This window comes from Grampus griseus (assembly GCF_964374135.1).
Source record: "Grampus griseus genome assembly, chromosome: 12".
Lineage (NCBI taxonomy): Eukaryota > Metazoa > Chordata > Mammalia > Artiodactyla > Delphinidae > Grampus > Grampus griseus.
In genome coordinates this window covers 5594730-5618003 of record NC_139006.1, presented here as the reverse complement: position 1 = coordinate 5618003, position 23274 = coordinate 5594730, and the positions used below count along the sequence as shown (strand labels likewise).

Here is a 23274-nt window from a genome sequence, read left to right as displayed (position 1 = left end):
CCAGCCCCAGAAACGAAAACAGGTGACGAGACAAAACGCACATGAATGTTCACAGCAGTGCTATTCACAACAGCCAAAACGTATCCATAGAGACAACCCACATGTCCATCAACTGACGAGCAGATAAACAGAACGCGGCCCATCCATTCACTGGAATAGTATTTAGCCATGAAAAGGGGCATAAAAACCATGGAAACACCATGCCAAGCCACACGCTGAATGACGCCATCTATGTGCAATGTCCAGAAGACGCAGATCCGTTGAGTCAGATGCGGGCTGGTGGCTGTCAGGGGCTGGGGGAGGGGAGGAAGGGGAGCGACTATTCATGGTTATTAGGTTCCCCTTGAGGGGATGAACATGTTGCAGCACGAGATAGCGGTGATGGTGACACACCACTCACTCTACTCAATGCCCACGAACCGTACACTTCAATATGGTTCCAATGGTAAATCGTGTGTGTTTTTTCCTACAACAAAATCACTTAGGGGCACGACCGGCTGGAGGCAGGCAGGAGCTACCCACATGGGATGGACACACCCTCTCCTGGTCAGCTATGTTCGTTTCTATCCCCAGCCAGGCCAACGGTACTCAAAGGCCAAGGGCTCAGTTCCCCTTCTCCGTCCGGCCTGGCTGGCTGGCTGGAGCTCTCACCTCCACCATCACTTCCCGAGAACCCGACCCCAACTCTAACTTGCCAGCCTGGGCTCCCGCAAGCTTCTCTCTTCCCGCCGCTCCCCTGGGCCCAACGCCATGCACCACCACCGTCTGTTGACCCACTGTCTCCCCGCCCCCAGTCTGAGCTCCTGACCTGCAGTTTCAGCCCCACCGGGTATCACATGCATAGTAGGAGCCCTGGAGGCTGTGAGCTGTCACAGCCCCTCAGTCACTAAGGAAAGGTGGTGCCCTCCAGCAGGCTGCCCTAACCCTAGACATGTACCCCCTCCACCAAGCCACCTCGTGCCCGCGCGTTGCTACGTGTGGAAAGTGACCAAATGGGTTCAAATCCCAACTCTGCCACGACGTAGCTGTGTGACCTTGGGCGCAGTCCCGACTTCTCTGGGCTTTATTGTCCCATCTGTAAAACTCTCTTCCAAGGGCCAGTGGAAAGAGGATTCATTGGGAAAAGATCTACGGGAAGTTCAACACCCATAAATGAGTCCCCAGAACAAGAGCTGTGGCTGTTACTACCCTGCGCTGCTCCAAAAACTGGGACGAGGGAGGGAGACAGGCAAGGTAAGCAGCCACGGCAGTGATGATGTCACTGGCAGAGGTAGTGACCTTGACTATCCCCACTTTGCAGATGAGCCAACTGAGGCTGCGGGAGGTGAGCCGACCAAACGGTAGAGTGAGTCCCTGATGAGGAGGTGAGACCAGGGACACCCACACCTGAAAACAGAAAAAGCAGAGGGTGCTTCCCGGGGTGAGCAGGCCCTCGCAGTCTGGAAACAAGGAGAAGGGGGTGCTGCTCTTCTCAGCCCTGAGACCTTGTCTACACAACGTCTCACTCATTGCCCTCTTGTTGCAGATGGGAAACTGAGGCCCAGAGAGGGTCAGCAGGCTGGTGCTGCAATGGCCAGACTCCACCCTCCTCAGCCGGATCGCTTGGCCCACGTGGTCCAGGCGTCTGAGGAGGTGGGCACAGTGGCCTGCACTGAGCCCAGGGGCCATGCAGGGGGGACGGGCTCCAGCTGCACCAGGACAGCCAGGTCCCGCGACAGAAATGCCGCTGCAGCCTGGCTGGGAGGCCGTGGAGGAGAGACCCCCAAACGCCACATCCTGCATCAAACCTTCCGGGGAAGGGGCTTCCCTGGCGGTCCAGTAGTTAGGACTCTGCGCTCCCACTGCAGGGGGTACGGGTTCGATCCCTGGTTGGGGAACAAAGATCCTGCAAGCTGCACAGCTCGGCCAATAAAAAAAAATAAAGAAGAAGGAAAAAGAAAACAAAAAACCTTCCAGGGAAAAACACGCCCCCAACACCTGCCCCACCTCTTACCTCCCTGAAAAAGGATCCCCAGCCACTGGGAGAACCTCCGCCCACCCTCTGCCACCGATTCTGCTTCGAGAAACCCTCCCAGGTCCCTCATACCCGCCCCTTGCTACCGGCAGGTTCTACCTCATCCACAGGCTCCCACTCACCGGAAGAATCTGATTTCCGTCACCAAACATGATCATCCCCATTCAACAGATCAGGAAACCGAGGCTCAGAGAGGTGAACTCACTTGCCCAAGGTCACACAGCCAGAAAGCTGCCAGGCGTCATTCTGATGCCCTAAACCGCCAGCCCAGGCCCCCTCCCAAAGCAAGCAGGGATGCGGCGCTGGTTGGAGCTGTCAAGGAGGCCCGTTTCTGTTTCCAATTTAATTGGTACGTTTGTGTCCGCTGGGCTGCGGCCAGCTCAGCCTCCCGGCCCAGCTTCCCTGCCAGGGCAAGAGCTGCTCAAAATCACTTCCTCTGTGACTCTTTTTCTTTTTTCCCCTTTTAATTTTAAAAGGAAGAGAGAGAGAGGTTGAGAGAGAAACCACAGCCCTGACAAACCTCCTGGCACACCAGGTCACAGGGTTCCGCACGAGAACCCTTGCCTTGCGACACGACCTCCCTCTGGGGTATTTCACAAACATTACGCCGGATTTTTCCAGGCTCTTCCTCATTAAGTTCTGGGCACCCTGGGAGGGACGTGGTTTCCATTAGACCCGGCTCCTCCATCTGGCCTTCCAAACGGCAATTTTCTCTGCAGAGGGAAGCGGTGGAGGGGGGGACGGGACACAGAAAAGAGGCTGGTGTCTGGGCGGCGGCTGTGTGACCTGGGCAAACCGATTAACCCCCTGCCCTGAGGCTGGGATGTGGGGTGCGCCTATGAAGGGGGTCCCCAGGAGGACCCTGGGATTCTAAAGGATGAGGGGCTGGGGTCCTGGGTCCGTCCACTTGGCTGCCTGGGTCGGACTGAACCAACAACTGAAGAGAAAAGAGGCCACAGAACCCAGCGCTTGACATTCTGCTAAGTGAAATAAGCCAGACACAAAAGGGCAAACACTGTAGATTCCGCCCAGATGAGGTGCCCAGAGGAGTCAGAGTGACAGAAGGTAAAAGGGTGGGTGCCAGGGCCTGGGGGAGGCACGGGGGAGCTCGTGTTTAATGGGCACAGAGCTCCTGCTCTGCAAGATAAAAAAAGTTCTGGCGAGGATGGTTGCACAGCAGTGTGAACGTACCGAACGCTACTGGACTGTACGTTTAAAAATGGTCGAGATGGTCAGCTTTCTGTTATGTGTGTGGTGCCACAGTTTAAAATTTTTTTCTTTAAATTTTGAACACACACACACACACCTCCTCCAGGGAGGACTCCCTGACTGCTAGCTAAGAGCACCCAGCTGCTCTGTGGTGGTTCCCACTGTCAGAGCAGCCCCCATGAAAAAAGACAGTGTGGCCAAGGGCGCTGCCTAGCACTCAGCAGCCCCTCACAGCCAAGGGCTGAGAGGGACCACAGTCAAAGGGCGGTCTCAGCCCATCTCACCTCAGCACCCAATGGCCACGGGGCACAACTGGGCCCGCAGACCAGCGTCTCACAGCGCTGGTCCCTCAGAAGTCTCCACTGACCAGCCGCCTCCAACCATATGGCCTGGACCCAGGGAAGGGCTGACCAGAAACTCTCTGCCCCTTGAGATGGGCCCCTGGACCCTGAAACCTGAGGCCAGGCCCAAAGCGGCTCTCTCAATGCCCGCTGGACTGCAGTCTCCACCCCATGGCTCACAGCCAGTGCAGAGACCCCGAGGGTGAGGGCGGCAGCCCCTGGGCTCCCACCAACTCCCCTGCACCAACATCTGGCAAACGTGTCCACAGCTGTGCAGCTGCCGGAAACGCCTCCTCCACACACACAAGCCCTCAAGGACGGCTTTCCGAAGAATTTATGGGGTCATCCCTAATATTTCAGGGCAGATCTCCGGGGGACGTCCTCCGCCACATGTGAACAAGGACAAATGTTTCTGCTGCTAAGAATAGCTGCTCTAGGCCGGGAGCCCACCCACTCACCTACCGTCCTCCCATGCATCCCGCCCCCCCCCATCCCGGACCCCCAGCAAACTACCAGTCTGGACCCCTGTAGGCCCACCTCCCACAGGCCTGGCTGGGAGGCCCCTGCTGCCACCCAGACGCCCAGGCCGAGGGAGAAAGGATCCACTTTGATCAGCTCTGTCCAAATGTGGACGCAACCAGGCCACTGAATTAGCTCGAGGGCATTCGTTGCTGAGTCTCTGATGACGGAGGAGTGATCAGGAATTCAAAAGGTCTTCCAGCCCTGCAGCCAGGAGTTCCAGACAGCGAACGGCTTCCCTGCCCAGGAGCGGCAAGAGCGCCCCAGGGAGGGAGGAGAAGCAAAAAGGCTCCAGGGCGGAGGGTCCCAGGCCGGAAGTAGGGAGGCGGAAAGAGAAAGGAGGGCTGTGCACATCCACCAGCCTGGCCTGCAATACCCTCAGGCCAGGCTGGGGCCGTGACAAGGAGGGGCGGGGGGCTGTGTGCGTGTGCGTGTGTGCGTGCGTGTGCGCGCGTGTGTGTGTGCGTGCGTGTGTGTGCGTGTGTGTGTGTGCGCGCGCGCGTGTGTGTGCGTGTGCGTGCATGTGCGTGTGTGTGCGTGTGTGTGCGTGTGTGCGTGCGTGTGCGTGCGTGTGCGTGCGTGTGTGTGCGCGCGCGTGTGTGCGCGCGTGTGCGTGCGTGCGTGTGTGCGCGTGTGCGTGTGTGTGCGTGTGTGCGTGTGTGCGCGTGTGTGCGTGTGCGCGCGTGTGTGTGCGTGTGTGCGTGCGTGTGCGTGTGTGTGTGCGTGTGTGCGTGTGCGTGTGTGTGCGCGCGTGTGTGTGAAAGGGCACAGGAAGGGGGTGGCCCAGGGGATCACAGCTTCCAGTTCTTTCAGGAGAAGAAAGTCTGATTTTCAGACATCCCTCAATTTGCAATTTTTATTTAAAAAAACACTGACTCGGGGACTTCCCTGGCAGTCTAGTGGTTAAGACTTCGCCTTCCAATGCATGGGGTGTGGGGTCGATCCCTGGTCGGGGAGCTAAGGTCCCGCCTGCCGTGCAGCCAAAGAACAAACACGTAAAACAGAAGCGATACTGTAACAAATTCCAGAAAGACTTTAAAAATGGTCCACATCAAAAAAAAAAAAAACAAAAAAACACTGACTATAAACCCAATGCAATAAATCAGTCTGACATCCAAATCCAGCCCTCGCACTGCCAGGATGTGACCTGTGGCTTCTGACATGTGGTCAGCTGGGAGCCACAAGAGAGGGTCCAGCAAAGCCCGGGGAGCTTCAGGGAGGGGGGATGGCAAGTGTCTGGCCTGGGCAAAGGCCGGAGGCGGGGCCCGGGAGGCCCCTAATGACAACAGGGAATGAGAGGGGCTGGGCCACTTACCCATCAGCGACACCACCCTAACCCCTACAGGACACACACTGGCTGTGAAAGGGGCGCTGGCTCATCTCCAACACATGGAGCTGTCCATGGCAAACCAAACCCCATTGTCCTTGGGCCACCAACCCTCCTGCAGCCCTCACTCCTGGCCTTGGGGGAGGCTGACCCCGCCTCCCAGGTCTGGCCAACCAGCACCAGCTGCAGTGATTGATTTGGGAGGGGCTTAACTCTCAAGCTGAGCTGATAAAAGTTCATTCCCAAGACTTGCTGGAATATGGGGAACGACAGGCTTACCTTCCACTGGGGCCGCTGAGCTGGGATGAGGCTGTGCTACCAGGGACTGGACAAGGAAAAGCACCTCGTCACCTGAGCCCCTAGATCCAACCTTGCCTGAAGCTTACCTGAGCCTTTTGTGTTAAATACAGGAGAAGCAGGGAGTCTGACAATTGCAACCAAGAGACCTACGATAGCAACGCCCGAAAGCCCAGCTTCTAAGCCCCAGGAAATCTCTCCCCAGAATCAGATCTCCTCCGCCCTCTGGTCTCCTCACCTGTACAGGTAGGGAGAGGTCTAAAGCCAGCCAGAAGGAGGCAAGGAGAAATGAGATGGAGCCCGGGCCAGACTCCACGTAGGAGGAAGGAGCCTGGGACACGCCTGCCCTGTCTCTCACCCAGAAGAAGTGGCGTCTCCCAGCCCAGTCCTGAGCCGTCAGTGGCTCTAATGGGGATACAGCAGACAGTGGCTTTGCAGATAAAGGTGCCCCTCCTGGCTGACTCAGATCTGGGTCACTCCTCAGCCGCAGGCACACCCCACCCACACTGCCCTGCGCAGTAAATTTAGCCTCCAGCCTCAGTTTCTGGAGTAACATCCCGAGTGCACTTGTCTCCCTCTCTCTGCCGCGCGCGCTCTCTCTCTCTCTCTCTCTCTCTGAACATCTGCTCTCCTGAACTGAACGTGCTGATAAACAGAGGCCGCTTGAGCAGGTCCCAGCAGCCCCAGCCAGGTCAGAAGGCAGGCATTGTCTGCAGCCAGGAGGCCACGCGGGCTGCACCCACCTACAGGCGTGCCATGGGTCCCATTCCCGCTGGGGCCTCAGTTCCCTGGGCTGTAAAACGGGCAGCTGCTCCTGGCCTGGAAGGTGGCCAAGGCTTGAACCAGCAGGTGGAGATCCTGACCCCACCCCCCTCAACCCCATAAATGCTACCTTCCACCATCCCTTTCCTCCCGGCCTCCATGCGGCCACAGACTTGCGCTGGCTCCCATTTCAAAGACAGAGAGCCTGAGGGTCTGGGAGCGAAGAAGCCTGTCCAATGTCCCACAGATAGGAACGCGGCCAGGGAAAGATGAACAAACACGACTTCTAGCTCCCAGGTTCTCAGCAGTCACTACAGGAGATCCAAGGTGAGCACCTCGCGCTCATGATCACAGCCAATCCCTAACATGCTGCTCGCTGCCATCGGTTCATCTGATCATCCCAACAGCCCTGAGAGGCAAGATTGAGGCACAGAGAGGCTAAGTAACTTGTCTGAGGTCACACAGCAAGCAAGTGGCACAGCCTGGATGCAAACCCAGGTAAGCCTTCTCCAGCATCCACCTCTTATCCAATGTGTGATGGGACCCCATAACCTCTGTACCCCTGCCACCCTGCTCAGCCTGGGGGAGACCTATCTACCCTACCAGGCTCCAGGTGGCACACCCAACATCACTGCTCACGGGTCCAGGTCAAGTTTTGCCAGCTGGAGGTGACCACGGATCACCGCAGATGGGCCGTGGCCACCTCCATGTCTAACCAGCCAGCACCCAAAGCTTGCCGCAAACCACCGACCCCAGGCCTCAGAAGGGGAAGGCAGACAGCATCCTTGCCTCCACCCCAGCCCCCGGCCCGTATCAGGACCTGGAATCCTTGTTGCCAGAGTCCTGCTGCCTTATTTCCCATCCCCCCACAAGCCCAAATACAAGGTCCATGAAAGCAGGAACCACATCTGTTTTGTCCATCGCTGAGTCCCAGCATGTTGCACACAGCAAGCGCTCAATAAATGCTTGTTATATCTACAAACACTCTAAGAGCAAAATTCCAGGCTCTGGGCTGAAGCTCAAAGACCACTGTGTAAACAGAGAAACCGAGGCCAAGGCAGGATCTACATAAAGCCAGATTTCAGGGTGTTATCTACACGGGGCCAACGCGTCCCAGAAACCGATGCCCATCTACACCGCCTGCTCCATTTTCAAGGTGGCCCAGGACTCTGATCCCTCCCTCCTGGGAGCTGCAATGCCAGCCCATCCATTAGCCATGACTGGGACTCTGAAGGCCGTCACCACCACCGAGGGGCTGTGTGGCCTTCTCCAGGTAGCCCGCCCTCGCTGAGCCTTGGTGTACCCATTTCTCAAGGGCACCTGGCAAATGAGGCAGCTTGCTGGGGAATGGCTGCAATCTGGGTACTAGGTGAGCTGCCAGGCATGTGGGGAATGGGCATTCTGGGCTTGGGGAGGGTCCAGCGTGGAACCAGGGAGCCTCCAGGTCCTGGGCCTCCTCCTTAGGGGCGGGAGAGGTAGCAGCAGGCAGTGGGCGGTTCTGGAATTTGTGGGAGGCTGGCTCCAGGCTCCTCAGATGGGGCTCCCCACACCGCTGGGCACCCAACCACCTCACTTTGTCCTGGGCCCTCAGGCTTGGGTGGGGAAAGGCACCACGCAAACCCCTCCCAGGGAGAGCTCTCCCAACCTCCAAAGACTGGGGATCACCGGCAGGGCAGCGGTATGAGTTTCCCTAGATCCACTGTAAGCAAATAATCACAATCCGGGTGGCTTAAAACCACTGAAATTTATTCTCTAACTGCTCCGGAGGCCAGAAGCTCAAGCTGTCTGTAGAGCCACACCCTCCAAAGCCTCTAGGGAAGGATCCTTCCTGGCCTCTTCCAGCTCCTGGTGGCTCCAGGCATCCCTTGGCTTGTGGCCGCATCCCTCCAGCTTCTACCCATCGTCACACGACCACCCTCTGTGTGTCTTCTTCTTCTTTCTGTCTCTCATAAGGACACCGGTCACTGAATTTAGGGCTTACCCAGGTAACCCAGGATCACCTCATCTCAAGACACATCTGCAAAGACCCTTTTTCCAAAGCAGGTCACATTTAGATGGGCTGGGTATTACCAGGTGCACATGTTTGGGGGGCCTCCGTTCACCCCACTACACTGGCCTCAGCTTTTCTCTGATTGCCCACCTACTGAGAGCTCACTCCCTGTTCAGCCTGACAGCCAAGGCCCAGCACAGTCCGCATTAAGATGAGAACACTGAGGCGCAGAGAGTTAGGCCACATGCCCAGGGTTTGAACCCATTTTCTCTGAGCAGGGCACAAGGGCCTCCCTCCCGTTTAGAGGAAGCAGAACGCTCTCACACCCACGCCTCCAGGAGAGGGCCCACCGCTGATGACTCACTCCCTCTTCACAGGCCAAGAAGTGGTTCCGCACTGTTGGGGGGCGGGGGGCGGGGAAGGACACAAACCCCAGAGTCTCAGTTTGCTCCTGAGTCAAATGGGAGCAAATCCCACCTCCTGAAGGATGAAAGGGGGTCCTGGAAGGCGAGAGCCTCTGCCCCCTGATAATCACCACCCCTGGTGACGCTCACACAGCTGCCCAGCCTCCCACCTCGGCACAGAAAGGGCCATTATGACGTCACAGGCCTGGAATTATGTTATTAGCCTGGGAAGGAGGCAGGAGCCAGGCACAAAGCGCTCATTGTCATGTAAATCCACGACTGGGGGGGTAGGAGGCAGCCCCTCCTGCCTTCCAGCTTCAGAGCTGCGCTGAGAAACCGACTCCCAGCCTTCCTAAAGAGTTCGGGCATCTCCAGGCCTCGGAGGCAGACTGGGAAGTGGGCCCTTTCCCAGGTCTGAGCCAGATCCCTGGAAAATAGCACCTGCTCTGAGGAGGGGCCCCCACAGAACCTGGGTTCCAATCCTGCCTTCTCTACAGCTGTGCCACTGTCCTGTGAGACAGGGATGGCCAAAGGGACTCTGAGGGTGAAATAAAATCATCTCAAAGAGCTGAGTGGCGCCCTGCGCACAGGAACGACTGCACAGGAAACGCCACTACCTATTCTCTTTAACTTTTTATTTTATATTGGAGTAGAGTTGATTAACAATGTTGTGTTAGTTTCAGGTGTACAACAAAGTGATTCAGTTACACATACACATGTATCTGTTCTTTTTCAAATTCTTTTCCCAATTAGGTTATTACAGAGTATTGAGCAGGGTTCCCTGTGCTATACAGTAGGTCCCTGTGGGTTATCTATTTTAAATACAGCAGTGTGTACATGCACCACTACCTATTACGCCTCTGAGTACTGAGTGCCTGCGGCTGTGTGTCTTTGGGCAAGCTGCTTACCCTCTCTGTGCCTCATCTGGAAAGGGTGATTCAGGGCCCCCATCACAGGGGTGTTGGAAGGACTCAATATGTTAAGCTGTGCAGAATGCCCGCCCCACCTGGTCAGTCTTCAGCACATGAAGCAGATGCTGTCAGCACCCCTCCCCTGCACCCTGGACCCCTCAGGGCCCCCCACCACCACCAGTTTCCTTGCTCACCAGCCCCACCTCTCTGACTACCTAGGAGGTGCAGACTTTCTGGGCATGGTTGTTGGGTTCCTACAGGGCATTCCTGAGCAAACATACAATTACTGCTTTTCCAAGGACTCTAGTTTTCCAAGAATGTCCCCAAATGCATTCTCAACCCCTGGGAGCAGAACGTCTGGGGTGCAGGGAGGTGAGCTCACCATGAATTCCAGCTCGAGGGGCCTGGGTCTCCCTAGTCGGAGCCCTCGCAGGTGTGCATATCTGTCCCCATTCACCTCGAGGGGACAGGCCCAGGTCCACAGCTTGTGGGGGACACTGAGTCAGAAACAACTGTTTGCTAAGCACCTACTACGTGCCCAGTGCCAGGGACACAGCGGTTACCAAGATGAACAAAATCCCACCTGGAGGGTTTGGGGGGGCACGGCTGATGGACATATGTAAATCCCAGGTGATGACAGTGGCAAGGTGGCAGGAGTGATGATGGAGGCCTCTCTCAGGAGGTGACATGTGAGCAGAGGCTCAGTGAGAGGAAGCTGTGAAGATCTCATAGAACGGCGTCTCAAGAAGAGCACAGCAAGTACAAAGGTCCTGAGGCAGGACCATGATCGGGGCTTCTGAGAAACAGCAAAGAGGCTCGTGGGGCTGGAACGCCCCTAACCCCCCACCCAACTCCCTGCCCCTCCAGGCTCTGCCCAGCAAAGCCAGAACCTGAGACGCTCAGCTGTGACTGATGTCCTCCCTGCCAACACAAGCCTCCATCGCTCCAACATGACGGTGGAACCCCTCTCAGCAGCTCAGACCCCCACCCCGGGTCCTACAGACACCCACGTGTCTCCAGCTTGGGGTGCTCTGAAAGCCTCCAGAATCCTGAGGCAGCCCCTTCCCGGACCTTCCTGGACCTCCTGAGATGCCCAAGGGCCCACGCTCAGCTACCAGCCGGCTCTAAGGGGCACAACCATCTGCTGACCCTCTCCCAGGAGCCCCTGGAGAAGCGTCTACCCTCGGGTCAGCTTCGGCCGGACAGAGATGCTCTTCTCACGCTGAGTGCCGACGGAGATAACCCAGCTCACTCTAGGGTTAGCTGGTTACACCCCAAAGGCCTTCTCACCACTGCTAGAGGCAGGAAGGAGTCCGAGGGAAACCAGTACCTACCACAGGGAACAGCAGGAGGTACGGCTGCACCCACAGGACAGAGCAAGGAGGTCAAAGTGCTCAGAGTAAAGGCGAGGTCAGCCGCCCCAGGAGTGAGCCCACAGACAGAGCTGAGAACAAGTCCCACCTTGGGGCTGCAAAGACAGGCCTCAGAGGAGGTGACTGAGACGTGTGAGCTCTGGGTGGGCCCAGGAAGTGAGGGAAGGGGCCCAGAGTCTAGGCTTTCTGGCTTTCACAGGTCATGAGCCCAGCGCCCTGTCTAGCTGACAAGTGGGGAGAGAAGAAGGAGGGGACCGAGGCTCAGAGAGGGCAAACAACCTCCCCAGGGTCACCCAGCGAAGAACCTCCACACACAGGCTCTGGCTTGGGGTTTGAGTCCCAGCTCCAGCCCTTACAAACTGTGTGCCCTTGAGTGGGTCACCTGACCCAAGCCTCAGTGTCATCCTCTGAGAAGTGGGGCTCATACAGCACGCTCCCTTCCCGTGGCTGATTTCGGTATGAAATGAGATAGCGCGGGGCAAACTACAGCCATCACATCAGGGTTATAATAGTACCAGTGACAGCACCCCTCCCCCTCAGCACGTGCCAGCACCTTCCTAGGCACTTAGCATGAATCAACACATCTAATCTTCGTGCCAGCCCTGTGAGGTACCAAACACGACCCCCCTTTTACAGATGAGGAATACTGAGGCACTGCAGGGTTAAGCCAACTGCTGTAATTCACACAGCTACAAAGGAGCACACTGGGATCAAACCCAGGACAGCCAGGCCCCAGAGCCTGTGCTCTCTTTCTTTTTAGATCACATGCAGCTGTAAGAAATAACACAGCTGGATCCCGTGGACCCTTTAGCCAGCTCCCCCCAACGGTATCATCCTTACGATAGCTGCAACCAGGAAACTGACACTGATGCCACTGGCCTTATTCAGATCTCGGGGGTTTACATGTGCTCACTTGTGAGTGTGTGTGTGTGTGCGTGTGTGTGTGTGTGTGTAGATCTATGCACTGTTATCTCAGTATAGATTCGTGTAGCCACCACCAACAATGCAGGACAGTTCCACCGCAAGGGTCTCCTCTGCGACCTCTGGTCTGAGCCACCACATGTGACTGTCTTTCTCTGTGGATGGGGGATCGAGTCCCCAAGACCCTCAGGGCAGGGTAGTGGTGGCAACAACATAGCTCTGTGGCTGACCCAGGTGGGCACTGAGGGCTTGGGGGCAGCAAAGGGACATGCGTGGGATCCTCTGCTGCACAGGCCTTTCCCGAGGTCCCCAGGAGAGGCCTGAGGACAGTGGGACAGCAGGCAGCTGGAGTGGGCAGCCTGGACACCAGGGAATTCCCCACTGGTTCCTGCTGGCCTCAGAGAAGAGGCCCCGAGCCAGCCACTGGCCCAGCATCCGGTGTCACTTACAAACACAGGACAGTTGCCACCCTTGGCGGGAGAGCCAGCCCCGTGCACCCGGCCCCCAGCCATGCCAGGCACCGTCGGGGTGCCTGGCCCAGGCTTGGTGAGGGACAGGGCAGAAATAGGCACGCGCTGGGGAAGCCCCAGGGACCGCAGCCCAGGTCCAAATGCAGATCGAGGCTGGGGCTGGGGAGGGACCCTTCTCACGTCGCTGGAGTTTCACTTCTATAAAATAGGAGGGCTCTCAACAGGGAAGAAAAGAAAAACCGATGGAGACCAAGATGTAACTAACTTAATGCAAGCTTGTGGTCTACACTGACGGAGCCTCCCCACACCTGCCCACCTGAGGCCCCTGCAGGTGTGTCACGGCTTTCTCCAAGGCAATGTGTGGGCTGCTCTCCCTGAATGGACAGGAGAACTGAGGCTCCATGGGGCTCCACGACCTGTCCAAGGTCACCCTGTCTGTGAGGGGTGGAGCAGGGACCATTCATTAGCCCCCTTAACACCATTCAACAACTTAGGGGTGGAGACAGATGAAGTATCCATTTGCCAGATGGGGAAACCGAGGCTCAGAGCTGTGAAGTGACTTGTTCAAGGTCACACAGCCGGGATGTGAACCCAGGCAGTCTGGCCACAGAGCGAACCAGGAGCCTGCATCCCTCCCCCCACCTCATCCTCACGCCTGTGTGGCCCCTATTACTGCCCCATTTGACAGGCAAGGAAACTGAGGTTCGCACAGGGGAGGCCCAATGTACAAAGGGACAGAACCAGGATTCAAACCCAGGTCCGTGGCAACCAAGCCACGCCGTCTGGGAACCCAGCCCTCCCCGGCCTGTGCTCACATGCCCCACGAGACGTCCCGCTGCCTCCCGACGGCCCCGGCGCACCCAGACCTCAGGACAAATCACTCCCTCATCCCCTCCGCTTGCAACTGAGGGCTCCTTGTGAGCTCGGGAAGCCCTTCCAACTTTCCAGTGTTTATCCCAGCTCCTCGCTGCCAGGTCCCTGGGCAAGCCTGGGCCAGTGGCGCTGATTTCAAACCAGACACGGGCGCCCAGCCAAGAGCCACCGCGGTGGGAGCCGGGCGCCGGGGCAGCCGCAGCGCTGCCTGCACCTGCCCCCCCCTTGCTCCATGGCCACTGAGGCACCGGCCCCCCAAATCCCCAGGCCCCCAACCCACCCCCCGGGGCCAACACCGATGAACAGACGCCAGGAGCACCACATCCCTGGCCCTGCCCGCTCCCCCGCAGGGACGCGCACAGTACGGGGGCTCCAGGAAAGCAGCACTGTGCCCCCCACGCATCGCTCCCATCCTCCCGGGCCACCTGCCTGCCCAGCACCCTTTCTGGGGCTTCAGCAACTCTGATAAGGCGTCAGGGACCACCGTGCCCCAGCCATCGCCCACCTGCCGGGGCAGAACTGGGGCGTCAGAGCACAAGCCCATCGGCCACCAAATGGGGTCTCCGGCGCAGGTCCCGGTCCTCCTGCGATCTGTGGCCCCCGATCTCTGCCCCCTCTCCCCCCGCCGGGCGGCCGGGTCACACCACATCTCCCTGCCCACTGCCAAGCCCGGAAACTTCTCTTACCCGAGCACATGACCGGCCTCTCGCTCACGTCAGCTCCAAACACAACTTGAAGGAACTCTCCCACAAAAACAGAAAAAACAAAAAGAAAAGAAAAAGAAAGAGAAGTAGAAGGCGCCAGCACGTGGGTCAGCGGAGTCCAGACACACACACTGTCCTGCTGGCTTCCAGAGGACACGCCGCGGCCAACCTCAAACCCATCCTTCCTCCAGGGCTGACCCGGGAGAGGGGCGGCCCCGCCGAGCAGCGGTGCCGCCTTCCCGCGAGACTGCGGGCTCCCGCCCCGGCTGGGGGGGGCCCTGCAGCCGGCCCGGCCCCCCAGGCCCCCGGCCCGGTGCCCCCCTTAGACGGGGCGGGCAGAGGTCCCCCAGGGACCACCCACGGGACCACCCGACCCACAGCAGGGTGAAAGCGCGGCGCTGGGCCCCAGGATCCCTGCTTGCCTCCTGCCCCTCCGGGCCTATAAACACAGGGAATTACATAAGTCCACTCCTCTCGTTGGGAAGCCAAAAGTACGAGCTTTTTCTCCTAGCCTTGGCAGTAAGTAATAATTCCTCATCGCCATGGTAACCCTGGCGGGCTTCCAGCCGACACTCCGGGAGCTGAAACACGGGGAGGCCTTTTTATAGCTCGGTAGAAAAACCTCACTGTTCACCGCTCGCAGGCGAAAGCGAGCTCCAGGCCAGCGTCTCCTCCTTAACCCGTCTCCTCCCAGCCGGACCGTCCACCCAGAGGGCAGCATGGCCGGCCCAGCCTGGACCCGGCGTGAACCCAAGCCGCTGCCCCGTCCCTTCCCGGCCCTCCAGTCTCCAGGGTGACATGGCCACTGGGCAGGCTCTGTCTTTAATATATTTCTGCCCTTGTCATCTCAGGAAAAGCAAACATGACCCCCTCACATTGGTATTCTGAACCAGGGTTGTACCAGTGACAGGCCCAGAGGGTAAAAAAAGACAGTCACACACACACACACACACACGCACACAGTCCAAAATGGACGGCTTGGTGGTCAGCCAGGGGTCTGAACTTTGGCTGCAACTAGCTGTGTGACTCAGAGACAGGTCTGAGCTTCTCTGGGTGTCAGTTTCCCATCTGCAGCCGGGCAGGCTCTGCTCTGCTCCCCCAGCGCTCCGGGCGCCAGCGATGAGGTGTCAGGGGAAGCTCCAGAGGGATCTCCAGGCTCGCTCCCCTGCCCCCAGCAACCAGGAGTTGGGCCCAATGCTGTTTGCCTGAGACGGCATCCTGAGCGATGCCGAGGGGTCCCACGGGATACAGATGCGGGCACGGGCAGCACAGGCGGAAGGCACAGCAACTGCAAAGGTCTGGAGGCCGGATGGAGTTCGGTGTCTTGCAAAAGCACAGAGAAAAATGGTGTGGCAGAGTGCAGTGGTGAAGCGGGGAGAGCGTTAGAAGTCAAGGTCAGGGAGCGATGGGAGAGGAGTGGGGGAGGAACAGCATGAGAACTCTGGGCAAATCACGGAACTCCGTGGACTGGAGACCCTCCCCAGAATAATAATGACAATGACAGTTAACGGTAACACGTACTGTGTGTCCAGCGCTGTGTAAGCACTTCACATGTTAACCCATCTGTCCTCAGGACAGCACAACAAAAGGCAGGGGCACCCAATATACAAAGAAGGAAACAGGCCCAGAGAGGTCAAGTGGCTTGCCCAAGGTCACACAGCTGGAAAGTGGCTGAGCTGAGGTTTGAACCAGGCAAATCTGGCTTGCATCAACCCTGCCATTGGGTATAGTCAGCAGGGATTCATAGAGTGTTTGGGGCAGATCACATTTGTATGTGACAAAGGTCCTTGGCCACTGAACTGGCCGGGGGACTGGAATGGCCACTAGGTGACCTGTGAAGAGGCCCCCGTGGAGGCCACATGTGTGCTGACTTTCATCAGCTCATCCTCCAGCCTCTCCCAGAGTATTATGGAAGAATTCTACAGATCTGCCTTCTTTTACAGGTGAGGAAAACAAGGCACAGAAAGACGTGAGCGACCAAAAGCTATTATTTTTAGACCAAAGATCCCACCCGTCAACTTTCACCCTGACTGCCAGGAGGCCATGAAGCTCAGGAACGGGTCAAACCGGCCCCACCAAAACACGGGCAGGCGGCGGGGCCCAAAGCAGCAGGCTCAGAACACACGGGTTCCTTTTGTTCTTTTCTGTTTCTTTGGACACAGACCTGCACCCAGACTTCCTCAGAGGCCAGCCCTGGAATCAGCAGTAACACATCCACAACCCCACCAGAGCTATTTATGCTTTGGGCAGGTTGGACGCTGGGCTGTGTCATTCCGGGGTCACTTTTTGTGTCTCTCCTCCAAGAAGCTGGGTAGCAAATGGTTTGCTGAGTGACTCTATGAGGATGGCAAACCATCAAAAACCAGAAACAGCCCCTGGCAGCCCACTCTAGGCAGAGCCAGTCACCAAAACCAAGTTCACATTCGGAATAAGTTAGTGTGTGGTCGTCTGCTTAGCCAAAGAAGGCCTCGTCCCCCACGTCTCTGAGGGTGAGCACCCCTCGGTGCTCTGAAAAAAACCAAGATTCGCCAACGTGTACTTCTAGGAACCTGTCTTCGGGCAAAGCTTTGGACGGTGGGAAAGATAAGTGAAGACGTTACAGGATACACTGTGATGGGGGCCACAGAAGCATGGGGTCCCCAAAAAGAGGCAGGAGGGGTCCCTAGACCAAGTGGCCCTGGGTAAGACCCCCAGCCTCTGCAGACATCAGTCTGCTCAGCTCTGAAATGGGGCACACCTGCCTGTTGTCTCTGTCAGGGTTAAGAGAAACTACATCTCTGGGGGGGCTCAAGGGACCAGAGGAGACCCACAGTCACAGCTCCCACTCAGCATCCAGCTCCAGGTGGAAGGGATCCCCACTCACTCCCTCCCCACGTGGCTGCCTCCTGACCCGGCCAGGCTCCGAGATAAGGTTGGAAGCAGGGGGACTTCCCTGGTGGCGCAGTGGTGAAGAATCCGCCTGCCAATGCAGAGGACACAGGTTCGAGCCCTGGTCTGGGAAGATCCCACATGCTCCGGAGCAACTAAGCCCGTGCGCCACAACTACTGAGCCTGCGCTCTAGAGCCCGCGAGCCACAACTACTGAGCCCGCGTGCTGCAACTACTGAGGCCCACGCGCCTAGAGCCTGTGAAGCCCGCGCACCGCAACGAAGAGTAGCCCCCGCTCGCTGCAACTAGAGAAAGCCCGCGCGCGGCGACCAAGACCCAACGCAGCCAAAATTTAATTAATTAATTAAGTTTAAAAAAAACGTTGGGAGCAGGGTGGGGGCTGGGGGATGAGAAAGAGAGAAAGAGCTAGAAACGTCCAGCTGTGTTTTTACCTCTTCCTCTCCTTTACTGAACCCCAGTGCTCCCAGATTTGGGCGGTGACTACCCCATCCCTGGGCAGCCTAGGTTTCCTCATCTGAAAAGCCACTTACAAGATGATTCTGTGGATGTCCATCCGCACAATGAGAGATTCTTCAGCCATAAAAAGGAATGAAGTACTGATTCATGCTACCACGTGGACAAACCTCAAAAACATCAATGGCAAGTGCGAGAGGCCAGACACAAAAGGTCACGTTTTGTATGATCCCATTTGTATGAAATGTCCAGAACTGGCAAATCCAGAGAGACAAAGCCAACTGGTGGCTGCCAGGGGCTGCGAGGAGGCAGGATGGGCAGTGAGTGCTGTTGGGTTCAGAGTCCCCTTTTGGGGTGATGGAGATATTTTAGAAGTAGACAGAGGAGTTGGTTGACAGCATTGGTTTTTTTGTTTTTGTTTTCTTTGGGTTTTTGTGGTTGCACCATGCGCGTGGCATGCAGGATCTTAGTCCCCTGACCAGGGATTGAACCCGTGCCCCCTGCAGTGGAAGCGCAGAGTCTTAACCACTGGACCACCAGGGAAGTCCCTGTACAATGTCTGTTTGTTTGATTATTTATTTATTTATTTATGGGTGTGTTGGGTCTTCTTTGCTGTGCACGGGCTTTCCCTTTATTTATTTATTTATGGCTGTGTTGGGTCTTCGTTGCTGTGCACGGGCTTTCCCTAGTTGCAGCGAGCGGGGGCTACTCTTTATTGCAGTGCTCGGGCTTCACACCGCGGTGGCTTCTCTTGTTGCGGAGCACGGGCTGTAGGCGCGCAGGCTTCAGTAGTTGCAGCATGCAGGCTCAGTAGTTGTGGCGCACATGCAATCTTCCCAGACCAGGGATCGAACCCGTGTCCCCTGCGTTGGCAGGTGGATTCTTAACCACTGCGCCACCAGGGAAGTCCCAACCTTGTTTACATACTAAAAAAACCCAATGAACTGTACACTTTCAAATGGTTAATTTTACGTGATGTGAATTTCGCCTCAATTCAAAATAAATAAAACGTTGGTTTGGTTGAATGGCCACCATTCCAGTCCAGTTTACTGATCTTCTGAAAGCCGTGTCTACCTTTAAGAGTCCCTGACCTCAGGCCTGGAGACATCAGGCATTCAGCGAACATTTATGGAGTGCCAGCGATAGGCATTGGGCACAAAGAATAAGCAGGAACAAGACGAAGATCCCTGCCCTCGTGGGGGTAACCTGGGGAAACGTGAGGAATTCAGCCACAGATAAAGATGCGATGAAATTCAAGGAGTGACAGCAGCTATGGACTGGTGGTTTCTGAGGTGGTGATGGCTCGACAGTGGGCTGGATGGAGTAAGAGAGACAGGTGTGGAAACTTCTCAGAGAATAGTATCTGAGCCAAGGAAACAGCCAGGGCAAAGGCCCTCAGGTAAGGCTGCATCGCACTTGGTGAGTTTCCAGGAGCAGCCAGCTGCCGGCACAGCACGGCAGGGAAGGTCAGCCTACAGGGATCGTGTAGGTCTTCAGAGTCCACAAACAGATCTTTACGTGTGATTAAAATAAAATTCAGGGCTTCCCTGGTGGCGCAGTGGTTGAGAGTCCGCCTGCCGATGCAGGGGACGCAGGCTCGTGTCCCGGTCCGGGAAGATCCCACGTGCCGCGGAGTGGCTGGGCCCGTGAGTTATGGCCACTGGGCCTGCGCGTCCGGAGCCTGTGCTCCACAACGGGAGAGGCCACAACGGTGAGAGGCCCGCGTACCGCAAAAAAAAACCACAAACACAAAATTAAAAAAATAAATAAATAAATAAAATTCACAACTGCATTAGTTTCCTACGGCTGCTGAAACAAATTACTACAGACTGGACAGCTTGAAGCAAGAGCAGGGTGTTCTTTCACAGTGCGGGAGGCCAGCTGCCCCAAATCAAGGTGTCAGCAGAGCTGTGCTCCCCCCAAAGGCTCCTGGGGAGGATCCTTCCTTGCATCTTCCAGCTCCTGGTGGTACCAGGCTTCCTTGGCTTGTGGCCACATCACTCCCCTCTCTGCCTCTATCTTCACATGGCCTGCTCCCCAGTGTGTCTTCTCTTATAAGGACTTTTGTCATCAGATTCAGGGCCCACCCGAATCTAGGATGATCTCATCTTAGACCATCAACTTGATCACATCTGCAAAGACCCTTTGTCCAAATGAGGTCACATTCACACGTTCCAAGTGGATATTTCTTTGGGGGACCACAACTCAAGCCACTGTCACAATCAAGACTCCCAATTCAGCAGCATCAAATGCCGGGAAACATCCCTCATCTCCGCCTCTCCTTTCCACACTGATTCCAGGGGACCAGGCTGGAAGCTGCAGGGGCAAAAGTTTGAGCATCTCGAGGAAATCATCCATCCCCTCTCCCAGGGGGCCCCCTGCAGCTGGCCCTCTCCCAGCCTGAGCCAGACAAGAACAGACCCCAAAGAACCCAGACCCCCTTCCCTGAAAGACATACCCATGAGCCACTCACAGGCAGTTGGCAGGAAAGGGGCCTCCCTGATGGGGAGCCTTTGCCCCTGAACGGAGACTTCCCCAGACCAAATGCACTGCACTTCATTACTTCTTCCAGGCACAAAAGCATCACAGTTAACCCCTTGGCAGTTTTGGCTAAAGGTAGTGAACTGTCCCTTAGGGCTGGCTTCCCATGTGCTGTTTTTATTTATTTATTTATTTTTATTTATGGCTGCGCGCAGGCTTTCTCTAGTTGCGGTGAGCGGGGGCTACTCTTCACTGCGGTGCGTGGGCTTCTCATCGTGATGGCCTCTCTCGTTGCGGAGCACGGGCTCTAGGCGTGCGGGCTTCAGTAGTTGTGGCATGCGGGCTCAGTAGTTGTGGCTCACAGGCTCTAGAGCGCAGGCTCAGTAGTTCTGGCGCACGGGCTTAGCTGCTCCGCGGCACATGGGATCCTCCCAGACCGGGCCTCGAACCCATGTTCCCTGCATTGGCGGGAGGATTCTTAACCACTGCACCACCAGGGAAGTCCCTCTTTTTATTTTAAAAAGGTGCCGCTCCCACCCCCAGCAGCTGTGAGCTGGCCGCAGGCAGGGCTAATTGCTCACATCGAATGGCAGTGCCATCCTGCAGCCAAGGGCACAGAGCAACTGGCAACGATGGCTGGGGCAGGGGAGCCCACGCCTGGGCAGCAGAGGAAGGAGGAGGTGTCCAGAAAAGCTCCTGGCCGCCACCAGCCAGATGCCGGAACCCAACCCAGGAAGAACAAATGACCCCAGATCAGGGGCACACACTCCCAATGTGCCAGGCACTGGGGGGAACAGGTGTCACACCTGTGTGCTCCTCGATGCCTCACAGCAATCCCACGGGGTGTTATCATCCCCATTTTACAGATGGGGAACCGAAGGAACAGAGAGGTGAAGTGACTTGCCCGAGGACACACAGCTAGTAGTGGCAAAGTCAGGATTTGAACACGGGGCGGGGGGGGGGGTGATGCCCAAATCTACATCACTAACCACTAGGGTTTACTATCTCTCAGAACACGCTGAGCTCCTCTGGAGGGCTCTGGGAGAAATTCTGCAGCCTCAGGCCTCCACCTTTGGAAATGGTGTCTCTCTGGAGGCATTAAACGTGAATTCTCAAGTCTTGGGACCATCTGTGACATTCCCTGGACCGGTCTTGCCCAGATCACGGAGGACAAAATATTTTGAGATGAAAGTCACAGCTAAGAACAGAGGCCACAGAATGATGACAGCCAGCTGTGGCCAACAGGGAAGCTCTTTCTGGCACACATAACGTTTTTTTTTAAATTAGGACATTGCTTATAAAATCCAGATTTCCAGCTTCTCTTGAAAAAAAATCAGAATATCCAGCATGCCAGTTAGCCACAATCCCCACCCCTCCCTTTTGCCTCATTCCTTTTCCTCAGACTGCGTCTGAGTTTGGGACACTCCTTTCCCTCACCTTGGCCACCCCCCGCCCCCAGTGTTAAAAATAGCTGAACAACCACTGAAGGCCTCACTTGGCAAGGAAGTGGCAAAGAGAAACGAGTGCCATTCTTGGGGCTGCAGGTGACTCTCCCTCCCCCCTGGCTTGCTGTGCTGGTGGCATGAACCTGCCTGAGAAGAAGGCCCACACAGAAGGAAGCAGAGCTGAGACAGAGCCAGCTCTCCAAGGTGTGCTTTGAGCCCCTGGATCCAGCCATGCCTGAACTTGTCCTACCCTGGACTTTGCCATTAGGAGCTCCCGTCAGTTCCTCCTTGTGGCCTAAACCTGAATGTGTCTCCACCACAACTCAGGAGCCCTAACTAATCACCCTCAGGTCTCGCCTCAATTGATACTTGTCCAAAGAAGCCCGTCCTGACCACAGGCAAATTCGAAACTTGTTACGCTCCAGTGATACAGCCTGAACTCTGGCCACATGACCCTTACTGCTTAACTGACCCTCTCCCTCTGGACACTAAACTCCTCAAAGGCACGAACCATGCCTGAATTCCATCACTCTGACCCCAGCGGCCTACAAACATCCAGAACATTCCAGTGCCCAATAAATGTAAATTAATCAACCAGCAAAAGAACAAACGGGAGAAACAAAAGCCACTAAACTTGATTTCTGCCTTAAATGTGGTAAAGGACCCAACCCCTGAGGTCTATAGAACAGCCTCAGATCCAGAGAACTACTCCTGCTGCCCCTGGCTCTCAACGTTCCTGAAACATCATGACCCCAGGGCCTTTGCACATGCTGTTCCCCCCCACACACACCTAGCTGGCTCATCCCTCTTCCTCGCATAGGTCTGGTTCCTTCTCATGGTCCAGGTCTCAGTTCAACTGCCACCTCCTCAGAGACCACCCTTGATTCCTCTACCTAAGACGAGCCCCCCAGAAAGCAGGGTCGCCCCACCCTGCGTTATTCCACAACCAGCATTTCCCTGCCTTGCAGTAGCATGTTTGTTTATTGTACTGCCCATCTCCCCATCAGTCTGTGGGATCCACAAGGCGAGGCCCTGGTGTCTTGTTTGCTGTGTATCACACCCCACTCCCAGGAGGCCATGGGGACACCAGGCTGGCTGCAAGGAGGCAGGAAGCAGACCCTCATGTCCTGACCAGTCCTGACCAGCCCAGAGCAGCTGTTGCATGCCTGAGGGCCCTATGTTACACGGGGAGGCTGGCCCACCGCCGGTGCAGCGCTGCCAAGGGATTCATTCTGGCTCCAGGCTCAGGGGGGGCTGCAGGTGGTGCCTGCAGACCCCATAATCAACAGCAGGTGCTGTGGAGTCAAGCTTCCTGGGTTCAAATCCCAGTTCTGCCAGCTGCCAGCTGTGTGACCTTGGAGAAGCCACTTAACCTCTCTGCGCCCACAGCATCCTTACATACAAAATGGGGATGATAATACTAGCCCCTACCTCGTAGGGCTGCCTCAGGAAGTACATTAGTGAATGTACATGATACATTTAGAACACAGCCTGGCATAAAGTAAATGTGCAGGAATCATTAGAAATTACAGGGTTAATAATAATGATAATGGCAAACTCTCACAGAGCACTAAGGCAAGCAAGAAGTCAGGAAATGTTGGCTTGGGTAATAAATGCAGTATTTGCTCTGTGCCTGCTTTACGCAGGAGTTCCTACAAGGTATGTTTGTTATTATTCATTCAATGTGCTTGTTCCAGCTCTTCCAGGCAGCCTCCCCGGATTGCTCCAACCCTCAGGAGCAACAGGGACACACACAATTCCTCATGTGAGTCCGTCCTCAACTCTCCTCTCTGTCCCAGGCTACAGGGAGGGGCAGGAGAGCCCCCAAACCCCATGAGACTGATGTCAGCACAAGGGTGTACATGCCCCACACCAGCCCAAGCTGCAGCCC

At 56.4% G+C, this 23274-nt stretch overlaps 1 protein-coding gene across 22 annotated transcripts in view; it reads right to left on the bottom strand.

Moving 5' to 3' along the window:
- Window positions 1-23274, bottom strand: part of NCOR2 (nuclear receptor corepressor 2) — a 222235-nt gene that overhangs the window by 160963 nt on the left and 37998 nt on the right. The window contains exon 1 of one of the 22 annotated variants that reach the window (XM_082667551.1): window positions 14098-14208. The exons of the other annotated variants lie outside the window; for them this stretch is intronic. The gene's annotated coding sequence lies outside the window, so the exon portion shown is untranslated. Of the gene's footprint in view, window positions 1-14097; window positions 14209-23274 lie in introns of those variants that run through there. 22 annotated transcript variants of the gene reach the window in all.